At 48.4% G+C, this 15,000-nt stretch overlaps 1 protein-coding gene and 1 pseudogene across 3 annotated transcripts in view; one reads left to right on the top strand and one right to left on the bottom strand.

Annotated features, from left to right (window-relative positions):
* LOC135561661 (small integral membrane protein 14-like) overlaps positions 1–3,223 on the bottom strand; it is a 13,306-nt gene extending 10,083 nt beyond the window's left edge. Inside the window, exon 1 of one of the 3 annotated variants that reach the window (XM_065003393.1) lies at positions 3,098–3,223. The gene's annotated coding sequence lies outside the window, so the exon portion shown is untranslated. The remainder of the gene's footprint in view (positions 1–3,097) is intronic. The other 2 variants (XM_065003394.1, XM_065003392.1) reach the window with 2 other exon arrangements.
* Positions 3,224–5,854: 2,631 nt separating this feature from the next.
* LOC135561660 (ubiquitin-conjugating enzyme E2 K-like) overlaps positions 5,855–15,000 on the top strand; it is a 13,945-nt pseudogene continuing 4,799 nt past the window's right edge.

The raw sequence follows: 15,000 nt of genomic DNA, 5'->3' as shown, positions 1-15,000 counted from the left end.
AGAAACAAAACAGATCCTGGAGCCTTTTACTGGTACTGAATGATCAGTACATAGTTATCTTGCTTAGCCTGTTAGCAAAATGTTAGATGCTTAGCCTGTTAGCAAATGTTTGATGCTTACATTTACATTTAAGTCATTTAGCAGACGCTCTTATCCAGAGCGACTTACAAATTGGTGCATTCACCTTATGACATCCAGTGGAACAGCCACTTTACAATAGTGCATCTAAATCTTTTAAGGGGGGGGGGGGTGAGAGGGATTACTTTATCCTATCCTAGGTATTCCTTAAAGCCTGTTAGCTAACGTCACTGTAGCCCTTGATCATGATTTTCAGTTCCATTACATACGAGTCATTGGACGAAAGCATCTTCTGTGGGGGGCGGGGTTTGTTAAGAGCCCCGACTCTCGGTCTGAACATTAACAGGCATCGCTTGCTCTACAGGTTTTGAAAGCATAAGGACCTTACCTTTCATATTGGCTAGAAATAATACAAATATATTTTTTAAAAGGCTACATTGATACATTGTTAGAGTTCCCACACGGTTGTTTTTCCATGTCACTTGGTATTAAGAGAAAACAGACTGAAGACAGAGTGGACGACCTGGTGAATTATCTGAGTCTCTGAACACCTGTGGACGACCTGGTGAATTATCTGAGTCTCTGAACACCTGTGGACGACCTGCTGAATTATCTGAGTCTCTGAACACCTGTGGACGACCTGGTGAATTATCTGAGTCTCTGAACACCTGTGGACGACCTGGCGAATTATCTGAGTCTCTGAACACCTGTGGACGACCTGGTGAATTATCTGAGTCTCTGAACACCTGTGGACGACCTGATGAATTATCTGAGTCTCTGAACACCTGTGGACGACCTGGTGAATTATCTGAGTCTCTGAACACCTGTGGACGACCTGCTGAATTATCTGAGTCACTGAACACCTGTGGACGACCTGATGAATTATCTGAGTCTCTGAACACCTGTGGACGACCTGATGAATTATCTGAGTCTCTGAACACCTGTGGACGACCTGATTAATTATCTGAGTCTCTGAACACCTGTGGACGACCTGATTAATTATCTGAGTCTCTGAACACCTGTGTGTCAACAGAAGACAAACGGCCACAAACATGTCACTCAACAAAATAATGTTGCATTTGTGAAATTATTTTGATAGCATAAACGCATCCACACCTAACGAATTAAGTTTTGAATATAAAAGCTCAAAAGCTCCAATGCGAAGTTGCACCTCTATTTGGCTAGTGTTGGATCCTGTATTTTATCCTGTATTACGCAACCCTAACACTAGTTAAAAAGGGAGTTATGTTTCTAGAAACGTAGAGTAATATAGAATAGATATATATACTATATATATAGTATTTTGGTGGTTTTGGCATCAGCCTCTTCAGTTCAATATTTTTTATATATATATATATTTTTTTAACCTTTATTTAACTAGGCAAGTCAGTTAAGAACTAATTCTTATTTTCAATGACGGCCTAGGAACAGTGGGTTAACTGCCTGTTCAGGCGCAGAACAACAGATTTGTACCTTGTCAGCTTGGGGATTTGAACTTGCAACCTTTCAGTTACTAGTCCAACACTCTAACCACTAGGCTATCCTGCCGCCTCTACACTCTAACCACTAGGCTACCTACCTCCTCTACACTCTAACCACTAGGCTACCCTGCCACCTCTACACTCTAACCACTAGGCTACCTACCTCCTCTACACTCTAACCACTAGGCTACCTACCTCCCCAACACTCTAACCACTAGGCTACCCTGCCGCCTCTACACTCTAACCACTAGGCTACCCTGCCGCCTCTACACTCTAACCACTAGGCTAACCCTAGGCTACCCCGCCTCTACACTCTAACCACTAGGCTACCCTGCCACACTAGGCTACCCTGCCACCTCACACTCTAACCACTAGGCTACCTACCTCCTCTACACTCTAACCACTAGACTACCCCTGCCTCCTCTACACTCTAACCACTAGGCTACCCTGCCGCCTCTACACTCTAACCACTAGGCTACCCTGCCGCCTCTACACTCTAACCACTAGGCTACCCTGCCGCCTCTACACTCTAACCACTAGACTACCCTACCCGCCTCTACACTCTAACCACTAGGCTACCTGCCTCCTCTACACTCTAACCACTAGACTACCCTGCCACCTCTACACTAACCACTAACCACTAACCACTAGGCTACCCTGCCGCCTCTACACTCTAACCACTAGGCTAACCACCCTGCCGCCCCAACTGTAACTAGTTAGTAACAGCTAGTCTCTGGGCGTACACATCCAAGGCTGACAAAGTCCTCCTGTCTTGTATTATGGAACAATAAAACTAAACTAAAACAAACAGTGTCCTAAGATAACTGCATATACCGGCAACATTATTTAATAAGTGGTTGGGCGTTATGTATTTCAAAACGTTTGTTTCCTTTAATGTAGCTGTAAGCTAAGCGTTGATAGCAACTGGTTCACGCAGTACTTAACAGTTAGTAAAAGGCTATAGTTGGCTAGCAAGATGGCAAACTTATTTTGTACCTATACATTCATAAAAGTAATTTGCTTTTGTAAGTTGGCTGATACAATTGAATTGAAACCAGAAGTCATGACTGCGGATAATTTGAAGTGAAGTTATTTTTTGTTGTCGGGAGTTTTACATGACATTTACAGGGAAGAGGCTGACTTGTCGGGTCCTCCATATTACGTCACACACCGCCGAAATTCTCTTTTCCGGCATGACTTCGGTTCTCTGATCCGTTTTATGTAAAAACTCGAAAATATATAGGTGCAACTTCTGTTGGTGCCGTCTAACCTGGACCCAGATCTGTTGGTGCCGTCTAGCCTGGACCCAGATCTGTTGGTGCCGTCTAGCCTGAACCCAGATCTGTTGGTGCCGTCTAGCCAAATAGATGTGCAACTTCGCATTGGAGCTTTTGATGCATATTATATTCAAAACTTAATTCGTTACGTGTGGATGCGTTTATGCTACCTACCCTGTAAGATTCAGTACTTTTACCCAGCGCTGCCAGTGCATTTGCGTTTTGCCGTGTTATTGAAGGGACAGAGAGACGACACTTTACCTGAACACACTGATCCAGACGCAGCTTTTAGAGTCCAGTGAATGTATGTTTCTTGTTGTTATCGTTCCCGACTGTAGACACGTTATCAGAAATCCACAGCTGGCCAAACTGTTTTCATCTGTACAGTAGAAGATTTCCAGGGGCTCATTCATTATGCCAATTCTGTTGCAACACGTTCCATAAACGGAGGCCAACGAAACGGGAGGGGACCTACCCGATTTACTGTCCAATAGAAACGGTGGTTTTAGTTGCAAAACGGGGAACTAATGATAACACCCAAGCTCTGCCTGTCTGTGTTTCGATACAGTACGCGACAGCCACGTCACGGACATCACGCGAGATCTCCGAGTAGACAGGGTACTCGTGTTTTGCTCGTCACTAGTTACCACAGCCATAAAGTCATAAATAGCGCCTATTTCTACAATTTCTCTTTTTCAATTGTATTTTAAATCTTAACCACACTGGCTATATTGTAAAGATGTATGAAAATAAATTATACCAAAATGCTATTTAAGGTTATGCATAAGGTTAGCAATTTTTGACTTTGTGACTGTGGTAACGTGGAAACTTTCGTTTTTTTTTCTTCAACTCGGCGTTTCAACTGTCTCAGACATCCGATTGGTTTACTTTGATTGATTTCAGCCAATCCAAGTCAAGAGCGAGTTAAGACGCGATGACGTGCGGAAAGTAAACAAACCATACATGGTCAATCACCCAGTGACAGATGGGAGTATATTATGAAGAATAAACAGTACATGTCAGGTGTACAACTAAATCAATATCTGCTGATTAACTCAGTAAACTCTTGTGTCATCTCTTTCCCCCAAAATGCCCCCCCCCCCAGAAAAGTCTGTTCATGTGACCTTCATGTTCAAGTGAATGAGAAAACAAAACCTCTGTATTTTCTCTGAATATAGAGTCCATCCGTGTTGACGGAAAAGGACAGAGATTAGAGATTAGATTAGTGTTATTTACAGTTACATATGAATAGTGGTATTAGTGTTATTTACAGTTACATATGAATAGTGGTATTAGTCAACTTATTTGATTTTACCATATGAATAGTGGTATTAGTGTTATTTACAGTTACATATGAATAGTGGTATTAGTGTTATTTACAGTTACATATGAATAGTGGTATTAGTGGTATTTACAGTTACATATGAATAGTGGTATTAGTGGTGATGTATTCACACCATCCCATCATATCACATGACTCTCAACAGAGGAATACAGCAGTGCTTGACAACAACAACAACGTTCCTCTTTCTAGGTATTTCCACAAAACCAACCTTTCACATAAACATGTTCTAGTAACGTTAGTTCTGTGGCAACAAAAACAAACTGTGTTCATATTTCCAGACTCAGTTACTGACAAGACTGTGTTCATATTTCCAGGCTCAGTTACTGACAAGACTGTGTTCATATTTCCAGGCTCAGTTACTGACAAGACTGTGTTCATATTTCCAGGCTCAGTTACTGACAAGACTGTGTTCATATTTCCAGACTCAGTTACTGACAAGACTGTGTTCATATTTCCAGGCTCAGTTACTGACAAGACTGTGTTCATATTTCCAGGCTCAGTTACTGACAAGACTGTGTTCATATTTCCAGGCTCAGTTACTGACAAGACTGTGTTCATATTTCCAGACTCAGTTACTGACAAGACTGTGTTCATATTTCCAGGCTCAGTTACTGACAAGACTGTGTTCATATTTCCAGACTCAGTTACTGACAAGACTGTGTTCATATTTCCAGGCTCAGTTACTGACAAGACTGTGTTCATATTTCCAGGCTCAGTTACTGACAAGACTGTGTTCATATTTCCAGGCTCAGTTACTGACAAGACTGTGTTCATATTTCCAGGCTCAGTTACTGACAAGACTGTGTTCATATTTCCAGACTCAGTTACTGACAAGACTGTGTTCATATTTCCAGACTCAGTTACTGACAAGACTGTGTTCATATTTCCAGGCTCAGTTACTGACAAGACTGTGTTCATATTTCCAGGCTCAGTTACTGACAAGACTGTGTTCATATTTCCAGGCTCAGTTACTGACAAGACTGTGTTCATATTTCCAGGCTCAGTTACTGACAAGACTGTGCTCATATTTCCAGGCTCAGTTACTGACAAGACTGTGTTCATATTTCCAGGCTCAGTTACTGACAAGACTGTGTTCATATTTCCAGGCTCAGTTACTGACAAGACTGTGTTCATATTTCCAGGCTCAGTTACTGACAAGACTGTGCTGCACGCATTTTCAAGAAAGGAGTGCTGTGTTTTTGAAGAGGGGAAAGAAAGGAGAGTGAACGAAACAGAGGAGAGAGAGAGCCACGAGAAAAGGGCAACCAGTGAAGAACAAACACCATTGTAAATACAACCCATATTTATGCTTATTTATTTTATCTTGTGTCCTTTACCATTTGTACATTGTTAAAACACTGTATATATATATCATATGACATTTGTAATGTCTTTACTGTTTTGAAACTTCTGTATGTGTGATGTCTTACTGTTAATTTTTATTGTTTATTTCACTTTATATATTATCTACCTTACTTGCTTTGGCAATGTTAACACATGTTTCCCATGACAATAAAGCCCTTGCATTGAATTGAATTGAATTGAGAGAGAGGTAGAGAAAGAGAGAGAGGTAGAGAGAAAGATAGTGATAGAGAGAGGTAGAGAGAAAGATAGAGAGGTAGAAATATAGAGGTAGAGAGATAGAGAGAGAGAGGTAGATAGAGAGAGAGGGGTAGATAGAGAGAGAGGGAGAGAGAGGTAGAGAAAGAGAGAGGTAGAAATATAGAGGTAGAAATATAGAGGTAGAGAGATAGAGAGAGAGGAGGGCTGGAGAGTGTAACAGAAGATATCCACACAGCAACGGGAGTGGACCGAGGCTCGACCAGGTGTAACATCCCGCTACTGGACGGAGGGCGACGGCAGAGCCATGGCGAATATAGCGGTCCAGAGGATCAAACGGGAATTCAAAGAAGTTCTGAAAAGCGAAGAGGTTTGATAAAAAAAAAATATCCTTATGACTATTTACGGTTACTTATGGCAAATCGTTTTTTTTAAACCAGTTTAAATTAAAACTGTAGTTGTTTATGTTTTGCAAGTTGTCATGCAAAGGAACATGTTTAGCTTGCGAGTTATCCAATCTGCGTTTCTGATGCAGCGGAAAACAAGCGAGGCCCTATCGAGGGGAACTTTATCGGTGATTGAGCGACAACATGCCCGGTGCGAAGTGAAAGGGTGTCGGCGACACAGATCAGGAAATATCGCGGATGTTAGCCCAAAGGGGACAGGCCTGCGACAGATAACAAGACAAAACCCCATACAAACCAAAAACAAAAGCCCCTAACGCCAAAATGTCGAGTGTCAGCCCAAATAGTTGTCAAGATGCTAAAAAATAGTTTGTTTTTATCCTCCCTGTGTTGACGTTTTTGTAGCTGACATAAGCTAACTAGCTGAAGGGAGAAACTTGTGTTGCTAGGTAGCTAATACAGGGTAGCTAGCTTGTTAGCTAGCATGCTAGTTTGACAGCTGCCTCGGTGCACCCCTCTCACTACGTAATAAGCTCGTGTCTTTGCTATGAAGACATTATTTATTTAGGAAGTTTTGGACCCTGTAGCTAGATAGCTAGACTGTTGTCAGTTCTTTAATATAGCACATCATGAGAGACTGTTTAGTTGTTTAGCTTGCTAAATGAAAATGTGGATCTCCCATGTCCTGTTTCAATAAGAACAAGGGAAGTATTGGGGCAGACAGTGGGCTACTGCTATAACTGTGTTGATGGGGTCTGATGGACGGACTTGTCAATGGAGAAGGGTCCTACGGAACCACAATCTCTCTTCATCCCTCTTCCCCTCTTCATCCCTCTCCCTCTCTCTTCCCCCTCTTCATTTCCCTTCATCCCTCTCTCTTCTCCCTCTTCATCCCTCTCCCTCTCTCTTCCCCCTCTCCCTTTCTCTTCATCCCTCCCCTCCTCCCTCATCCCTCTCCCTCCCTCTCTCCTCATCCCTCTCCCTCCCTCTCTCCATCCCTCTCTCCTCATCCCTCTCCCTCCCTCTCTCCTCATCTCTCCTCATCCCCTCCCTCCCTCTCTCCTCATCTCTCTCCTCATCCCTCTCCTTCCCTCTCTCTCCTCATCCCTCTCCCTCCCTCTCTCTCCTCATCCCTCTCCCTTCATCCCTCTCCCTCCCTCTCTCCTCATCCCTCTCCCTCCATCCCTCTCTTTCTCTGACAGACGAGTAAAAACCAGATCAAGGTGGATCTGGTAGATGAAAACTTCACAGAGCTGCGAGGAGAGATCGCAGGACCACCAGACACGCCGTACGAAGGTGACACACACACACACCTGGTCTCACACACACCTGCTCACTCACACACACACACCTGCTCACTCACACACACACACACACATCAATACAGATCATATATGCACTGTTTTTTCTCCTTTCTAAGGTGGCAGATTTCAACTGGAAATCAAAATCCCAGAAACGTATCCCTTTAACCCTCCCAAGGTAAGAAACACATCCCTTTAACCCTCCCAAGGTAAGAAACACATCCCTTTAATCCTCCTCCCAAGGTAAGAAACACATCCCTTTAACCCTCCCAAGGTAAGAAACACATCCCTTTAATCCTCTCAAGGTAAGAAACACATCCCTTTAATCCTCCCAAGGTAAGAAACACATCCCTTTAACCCTCCCAAGGTAAGAAACACATCCCTTTAATCCTCCCAAGGTAAGAAACACATCCCTTTAACCCTCCCAAGGTAAGAAACACATCCCTTTAAGAGTCACTATGATGGTACACTACTATCTTGTGTTTAACACCCCTCTCTCTCCCCAGGTGAGGTTCATCACTAAGATCTGGCACCCCAACATCAGCTCAGTAACAGGAGCCATCTGTCTGGACATCCTCAAAGACCAGTGGTGAGTCACACATAGTTACGCCCCTCCCCTCTCCCTATAACTCCTCCTCTCTCCCTATAACTCCTCCTCTCTCCCTACAACTCCTCCTCTCTCCCTATAACCCCTCCTCTCTCCCTACAACTCCTCCTCTCTACAACCCCTCCTCTCTCCCTACAACTCCTCCTCTCTCCCTACAACTCCTCCTCTCTCCCTACAACTCCTCTCTCCCTACAACTCCTCCTCTCTCCCTACAACTCCTCCTCTCTCCCTACAACTCCTCCTCTCTCCCTACAACTCCTCTCTCCCTACAACTCCTCCTCTCTCCCTACAACTCCTCTCTCCCTACAACTCCTCCTCTCTCCCTACAACTCCTCCTCTCTCCCTACAACTCCTCCTCTCTCCCTATAACAACTCCCTCTCTCCCTACAACTCCTCCTCTCTCCCTACAACCCCTCCCTCTCTCCCTACAACCCTCCTCTCTCCCTACAACCCTCCTCTCTCCCTACAACTCCTCCTCTCTCCCTACAACCCCTCCTCTCTCCCTACAACTCCTCCTCTCCCTACAACTCCTCCTCTCTCCCTACAACTCCTCCTCTCTCCCTACAACTCCTCCTCTCTCCCTACAACTCCTCCTCTCTCCCTACAACTCCTCCTCTCTCCCTACAACTCCTCCTCTCTCCCTACAACTCCTCCTCCTCTCTCCCTACAACTCCTCCTCTCTCCCTACAACTCCTCCTCTCTCCCTACAACTCCTCCTCTCCCTACAACTCCTCCTCTCTCCCTACAACCCTCCTCTCTCCCTACAACTCCTCTCTCTCCCTACAACTCCTCCTCTCTCCCTACAACTCCTCCTCTCTCCCTACAACTCCTCCTCTCTCCCTACAACAACTCCTCTCTCTCCCTACAACCCCTCCTCTCTCCCTACAACTCCTCCCCCTCCCTCCTACAACCCCTCCTCTCTCCCTACAACCCCCCTCCCCTCTCCCTACAACCCCTCCCTCTCTCCCTACAACTCATCCTCTCTCCCTATAACCCCTCCCTCTCCCTATAACCCCTCCTCTCTCCCTACAACTCCTCCTCTCTCCCTACAACTCCTCCTCTCTCCCTACAACTCCTCCTCTCTCCCTACAACTCCTCCTCTCTCCCTACAACTCCTCCTCTCTCCCTACAACTCCTCCTCTCTCCCTACAACTCCTCCTCTCTCCCTATAACCCCTCCTCTCTCCCTACAACTCCTCTCTCCCTACAACTCCTCCTCTCTCCCTATAACTCCTCCTCCCTATAACCCCTCCTCTCTCCCTACAACTCCTCCTCTCTCCCTACAACTCCTCCTCTCTCCCTACAACTCCTCCTCTCTCCCTACAACTCCTCCTCTCTCCCTATAACCCCTCCTCTCTCCCTACAACTCCTCCTCTCTCCCTACAACTCCTCCTCTCTCCCTACAACTCCTCTCTCCCTACAACTCCTCCTCTCTCCCTACAACTCCTCCTCTCTCCCTACAACTCTCCTCTCTCCCTACAACTCCTCCTCTCTCCCTACAACTCCTCCTCTCTCCCTATAACCCCTCCTCTCTCCCTACAACTCCTCCTCTCTCCCTATAACCCCTCCTCTCTCCCTACAACTCCTCCTCTCTCCCTATAACCCCTCCTCTCTCCCTATAACCCCTCCTCTCTCCCTATAACCCCTCCTCTCCCTATAACCCTCCTCTCTCCCTATAACTCCTCCTCTCTCCCTACAACTCCTCCTCTCTCCCTACAACCCCTCCTCTCTCCCTACAACTCCTCCTCTCTCCCTACAACTCCTCCTCTCTCCCTACAACTCCTCCTCTCTCCCTACAACCCCTCCTCTCTCCCTACAACTCCTCCTCTCTCCCTATAACCCTCCTCTCTCCCTACAACTCCTCCTCTCCCTACAACTCCTCCTCTCTCCCTATAACCCCTCCTCTCTCCCTACAACTCCTCCCTCTCCCTACAACTCCTCCTCTCTCCCTACAACTCCTCCCTCTCTATAACTCATCCTCTCTCCCCCTCCTCTCTCCCTATAACCCCTCCTCTCTCCCTATAACCCCCTCCTCTCTCCCTATAACCCCTCCTCTCTCCCTACAACTCCTCCTCTCTCCCTACAACTCCTCCTCTCTCCCTATAACCCCTCCTCTCTCCCTATAACCCCTCCTCTCTCCCTACAACTCCTCCTCTCTCCCTACAACTCCTCCTCTCTCCCTATAACCCCTCCTCTCTCCCTACAACTCCTCCTCTCTCCCTACAACTCCTCTCTCCCTACAACTCCTCCTCTCTCCCTACAACTCCTCCTCTCTATAACCCCTCCTCTCTCCCTATAACCCCTCCTCTCTCCCTACAACTCCTCCTCTCTATAACCCCTCCTCTCTCCCTATAACCCCTCCTCTCTCCCTACAACTCCTCCTCCCTCCCTACAACTCCTCCTCTCTCCCTATAACCCCTCCTCTCTCCCTACAACTCCTCCTCTCTCCCTATAACTCCTCCTCTCTCCCTATAACCCCTCCTCTCTCCCTATAACCCCTCCTCTCTCCCTACAACTCCTCCTCTCTCCCTACAACCCCTCCCTCCTCTCCCTACAACTCCTCCTCTCTCCCTACAACTCCTCCTCTCTCCCTACAACTCCTCCTCTCTCCCTACAACCCCTCCCTCTCTCCCTACAACTCCTCCTCTCTCCCTACAACTCCTCCTCTCTCCCTACAACTCCTCCTCTCTCCCTATAACCCCTCCTCTCTCCCTACAACTCCTCCTCTCTCCCTACAACCCTCCTCTCTCCCTATAACCCCTCCTCTCTCCCTATAACCCCTCCTCTCTCCCTACAACTCCTCCTCTCTCCCTACAACTCCTCCTCTCTCCCTATAACCCCTCCTCTCTCCCTATAACCCCTCCCTCTCTCCCTATAACCCCTCCTCTCTCCCTACAACTCCTCCTCTCTCCCTACAACTCCTCCTCTCTCCCTATAACCCCTCCTCTCTCCCTATAACCCCTCCTCTCTCCCTATAACCCCTCCTCTCTCCCTACAACTCCTCCCTATAACCCCTCCTCTCTCCCTACAACTCCTCCTCTCTCCCTACAACTCCTCCTCCCTCCCTACAACTCCTCCTCTCTCCCTACAACTCCTCCTCTCTCCCTACAACTCCTCCTCTCTCCCTACAACTCCTCCTCTCTCCCTACAACTCCTCCTCCCTATAACCCCTCTCTCCCTACCGCCGTCCCCCAGGGCAGCACCTCCTCTCTCCCTACAACTCCTCCTCTCTCCCTACAACTCCTCTCTCCCTATAACCTCTCTCTCCCTACAACTCCTCCTCCCTATAACCCCTCTCTCCCTACAACTCCTCCTCCCTATAACCCCTCTCTCCCTACAACTCCTCCTCTCTCCCTACAACTCCTCCTCTCTCCCTATAACTCCTCCTCTCTCCGTCTCCCAGGGCAGAACCTCCTCTCTCTAACCCCTCCTCTCTCTAACCCCTCCTCTTCCTGTCTCCCAGGGCAGCAGCGATGACTCTGAGGACAGTACTGTTGTCCCTCCAGGCTCTTCTGGCTGCAGCTGAACCAGACGACCCCCAGGATGCAGTAGTGGCCAACCAGGTACCGGTGTGAATCTGTCTGTCTGTGTTCCTCCTCTCCAACCAGGTACCGGTGTGAATCTGTCTGTCAGTGTTCCTCCTCTCCAACCAGGTACCGGTGTGAATCTGTCTGTGTTCCTCCTCTCCAACCAGGTACCGGTGTGAATCTGTCTGTCAGTGTTCCTCCTCTCCAACCAGGTACCGGTGTGAATCTGTCTGTCTGTGTTCCTCCTCTCCAACCAGGTACCGGTGTGAATCTGTCTGTCAGTGTTCCTCCTCTCCAACCAGGTACCGGTGTGAATCTGTCTGTCAGTGTTCCTCCTCTCCAACCAGGTACCGGTGTGAATCTGTCTGTCAGTGTTCCTCCTCTCCAACCAGGTACCGGTGTGAATCTGTCTGTGTTCCTCCTCTCCAACCAGGTACCGGTGTGAATCTGTCTGTCAGTGTTCCTCCTCTCCAACCAGGTACCGGTGTGAATCTGTCTGTCAGTGTTCCTCCTCTCCAACCAGGTACCGGTGTGAATCTGTCTGTCAGTGTTCCTCCTCTCCAACCAGGTACCGGTGTGAATCTGTCTGTCAGTGTTCCTCCTCTCCAACCAGGTACCGGTGTGAATCTGTCTGTCAGTGTTCCTCCTCTCCAACCAGGTACCGGTGTGAATCTGTCTGTCAGTGTTCCTCCTCTCCAACCAGGTACCGGTGTGAATCTGTCTGTCAGTGTTCCTCCTCTCCAACCAGGTACCGGTGTGAATCTGTCTGTCAGTGTTCCTCCTCTCCAACCAGGTACCGGTGTGAATCTGTCTGTGTTCCTCCTCTCCAACCAGGTACCGGTGTGAATCTGTCTGTCTGTGTTCCTCCTCTCCAACCAGGTACCGGTGTGAATCTGTCTGTCAGTGTTCCTCCTCTCCAACCAGGTACCGGTGTGAATCTGTCTGTCTGTGTTCCTCCTCTCCAACCAGGTACCGGTGTGAATCTGTCTGTGTTCCTCCTCTCCAACCAGGTACCGGTGTGAATCTGTCTGTCAGTGTTCCTCCTCTCCAACCAGGTACCGGTGTGAATCTGTCTGTCAGTGTTCCTCCTCTCCAACCAGGTACCGGTGTGAATCTGTCTGTCAGTGTTCCTCCTCTCCAACCAGGTACCGGTGTGAATCTGTCTGTCAGTGTTCCTCCTCTCCAACCAGGTACCGGTGTGAATCTGTCTGTCTGTGTTCCTCCTCTCCAACCAGGTACCGGTGTGAATCTGTCTGTCAGTGTTCCTCCTCTCCAACCAGGTACCGGTGTGAATCTGTCTGTCTGTGTTCCTCCTCTCCAACCAGGTACCGGTGTGAATCTGTCAGTGTTCCTCCTCTCCAACCAGGTACCGGTGTGAATCTGTCTGTGTTCCTCCTCTCCAACCAGGTACCGGTGTGAATCTGTCTGTCAGTGTTCCTCCTCTCCAACCAGGTACCGGTGTGAATCTGTCTGTGTTCCTCCTCTCCAACCAGGTACCGGTGTGAATCTGTCTGTCAGTGTTCCTCCTCTCCAACCAGGTACCGGTGTGAATCTGTCTGTCAGTGTTCCTCCTCTCCAACCAGGTACCGGTGTGAATCTGTCTGTGTTCCTCCTCTCCAACCAGGTACCGGTGTGAATCTGTCTGTCTGTGTTCCTCCTCTCCAACCAGGTACCGGTGTGAATCTGTCTGTCAGTGTTCCTCCTCTCCAACCAGGTACCGGTGTGAATCTGTCTGTCAGTGTTCCTCCTCTCCAACCAGGTACCGGTGTGAATCTGTCTGTCAGTGTTCCTCCTCTCCAACCAGGTACCGGTGTGAATCTGTCTGTCAGTGTTCCTCCTCTCCAACCAGGTACCGGTGTGAATCTGTCTGTGTTCCTCCTCTCCAACCAGGTACCGGTGTGAATCTGTCTGTCAGTGTTCCTCCTCTCCAACCAGGTACCGGTGTGAATCTGTCTGTCAGTGTTCCTCCTCTCCAACCAGGTACCGGTGTGAATCTGTCTGTCAGTGTTCCTCCTCTCCAACCAGGTACCGGTGTGAATCTGTCTGTCAGTGTTCCTCCTCTCCAACCAGGTACCGGTGTGAATCTGTCTGTCAGTGTTCCTCCTCTCCAACCAGGTACCGGTGTGAATCTGTCTGTGTTCCTCCTCTCCAACCAGGTACCGGTGTGAATCTGTCTGTCTGTGTTCCTCCTCTCCAACCAGGTACCGGTGTGAATCTGTCTGTCAGTGTTCCTCCTCTCCAACCAGGTACCGGTGTGAATCTGTCTGTCAGTGTTCCTCCTCTCCAACCAGGTACCGGTGTGAATCTGTCTGTCTGTGTTCCTCCTCTCCAACCAGGTACCGGTGTGAATCTGTCTGTGTTCCTCCTCTCCAACCAGGTACCGGTGTGAATCTGTCAGTGTTCCTCCTCTCCAACCAGGTACCGGTGTGAATCTGTCTGTCAGTGTTCCTCCTCTCCAACCAGGTACCGGTGTGAATCTGTCTGTCAGTGTTCCTCCTCTCCAACCAGGTACCGGTGTGAATCTGTCAGTGTTCCTCCTCTCCAACCAGGTACCGGTGTGAATCTGTCTGTCAGTGTTCCTCCTCTCCAACCAGGTACCGGTGTGAATCTGTCTGTCAGTGTTCCTCCTCTCCAACCAGGTACCGGTGTGAATCTGTCTGTCAGTGTTCCTCCTCTCCAACCAGGTACCGGTGTGAATCTGTCTGTCTGTGTTCCTCCTCTCCAACCAGGTACCGGTGTGAATCTGTCAGTGTTCCTCCTCTCCAACCAGGTACCGGTGTGAATCTGTCTGTGTTCCTCCTCTCCAACCAGGTACCGGTGTGAATCTGTCTGTGTTCCTCCTCTCCAACCAGGTACCGGTGTGAATCTGTCTGTCAGTGTTCCTCCTCTCCAACCAGGTACCGGTGTGAATCTGTCTGTCAGTGTTCCTCCTCTCCAACCAGGTACCGGTGTGAATCTGTCTGTCAGTGTTCCTCCTCTCCAACCAGGTACCGGTGTGAATCTGTCTGTCAGTGTTCCTCCTCTCCAACCAGGTACCGGTGTGAATCTGTCTGTCAGTGTTCCTCCTCTCCAACCAGGTACCGGTGTGAATCTGTCTGTGTTCCTCCTCTCCAACCAGGTACCGGTGTGAATCTGTCTGTGTTCCTCCTCTCCAACCAGGTACCGGTGTGAATCTGTCAGTGTTCCTCCTCTCCAACCAGGTACCGGTGTGAATCTGTCTGTCAGTGTTCCTCCTCTCCAACCAGGTACCGGTGTGAATCTGTCTGTGTTCCTCCTCTCCAACCAGGTACCGGTGTGAATCTGTCTGTGTTCCTCCTCTCCAACCAGGTACCGGTGTGAATCTGTCTGTCAGTGTTCCTCCTCTCCAACCAGGTACCGGTGTGAATCTGTCTGTCTGTGTTCCTCCTCTCCAACCAGGTAC

The sequence above is a fragment of the Oncorhynchus nerka genome, linkage group LG18 (genome assembly GCF_034236695.1).
Source record: "Oncorhynchus nerka isolate Pitt River linkage group LG18, Oner_Uvic_2.0, whole genome shotgun sequence".
Taxonomy (NCBI): Eukaryota; Metazoa; Chordata; class Actinopteri; order Salmoniformes; family Salmonidae; genus Oncorhynchus; species Oncorhynchus nerka.
This window is presented reverse-complemented; position numbering and strand designations above follow the sequence as displayed.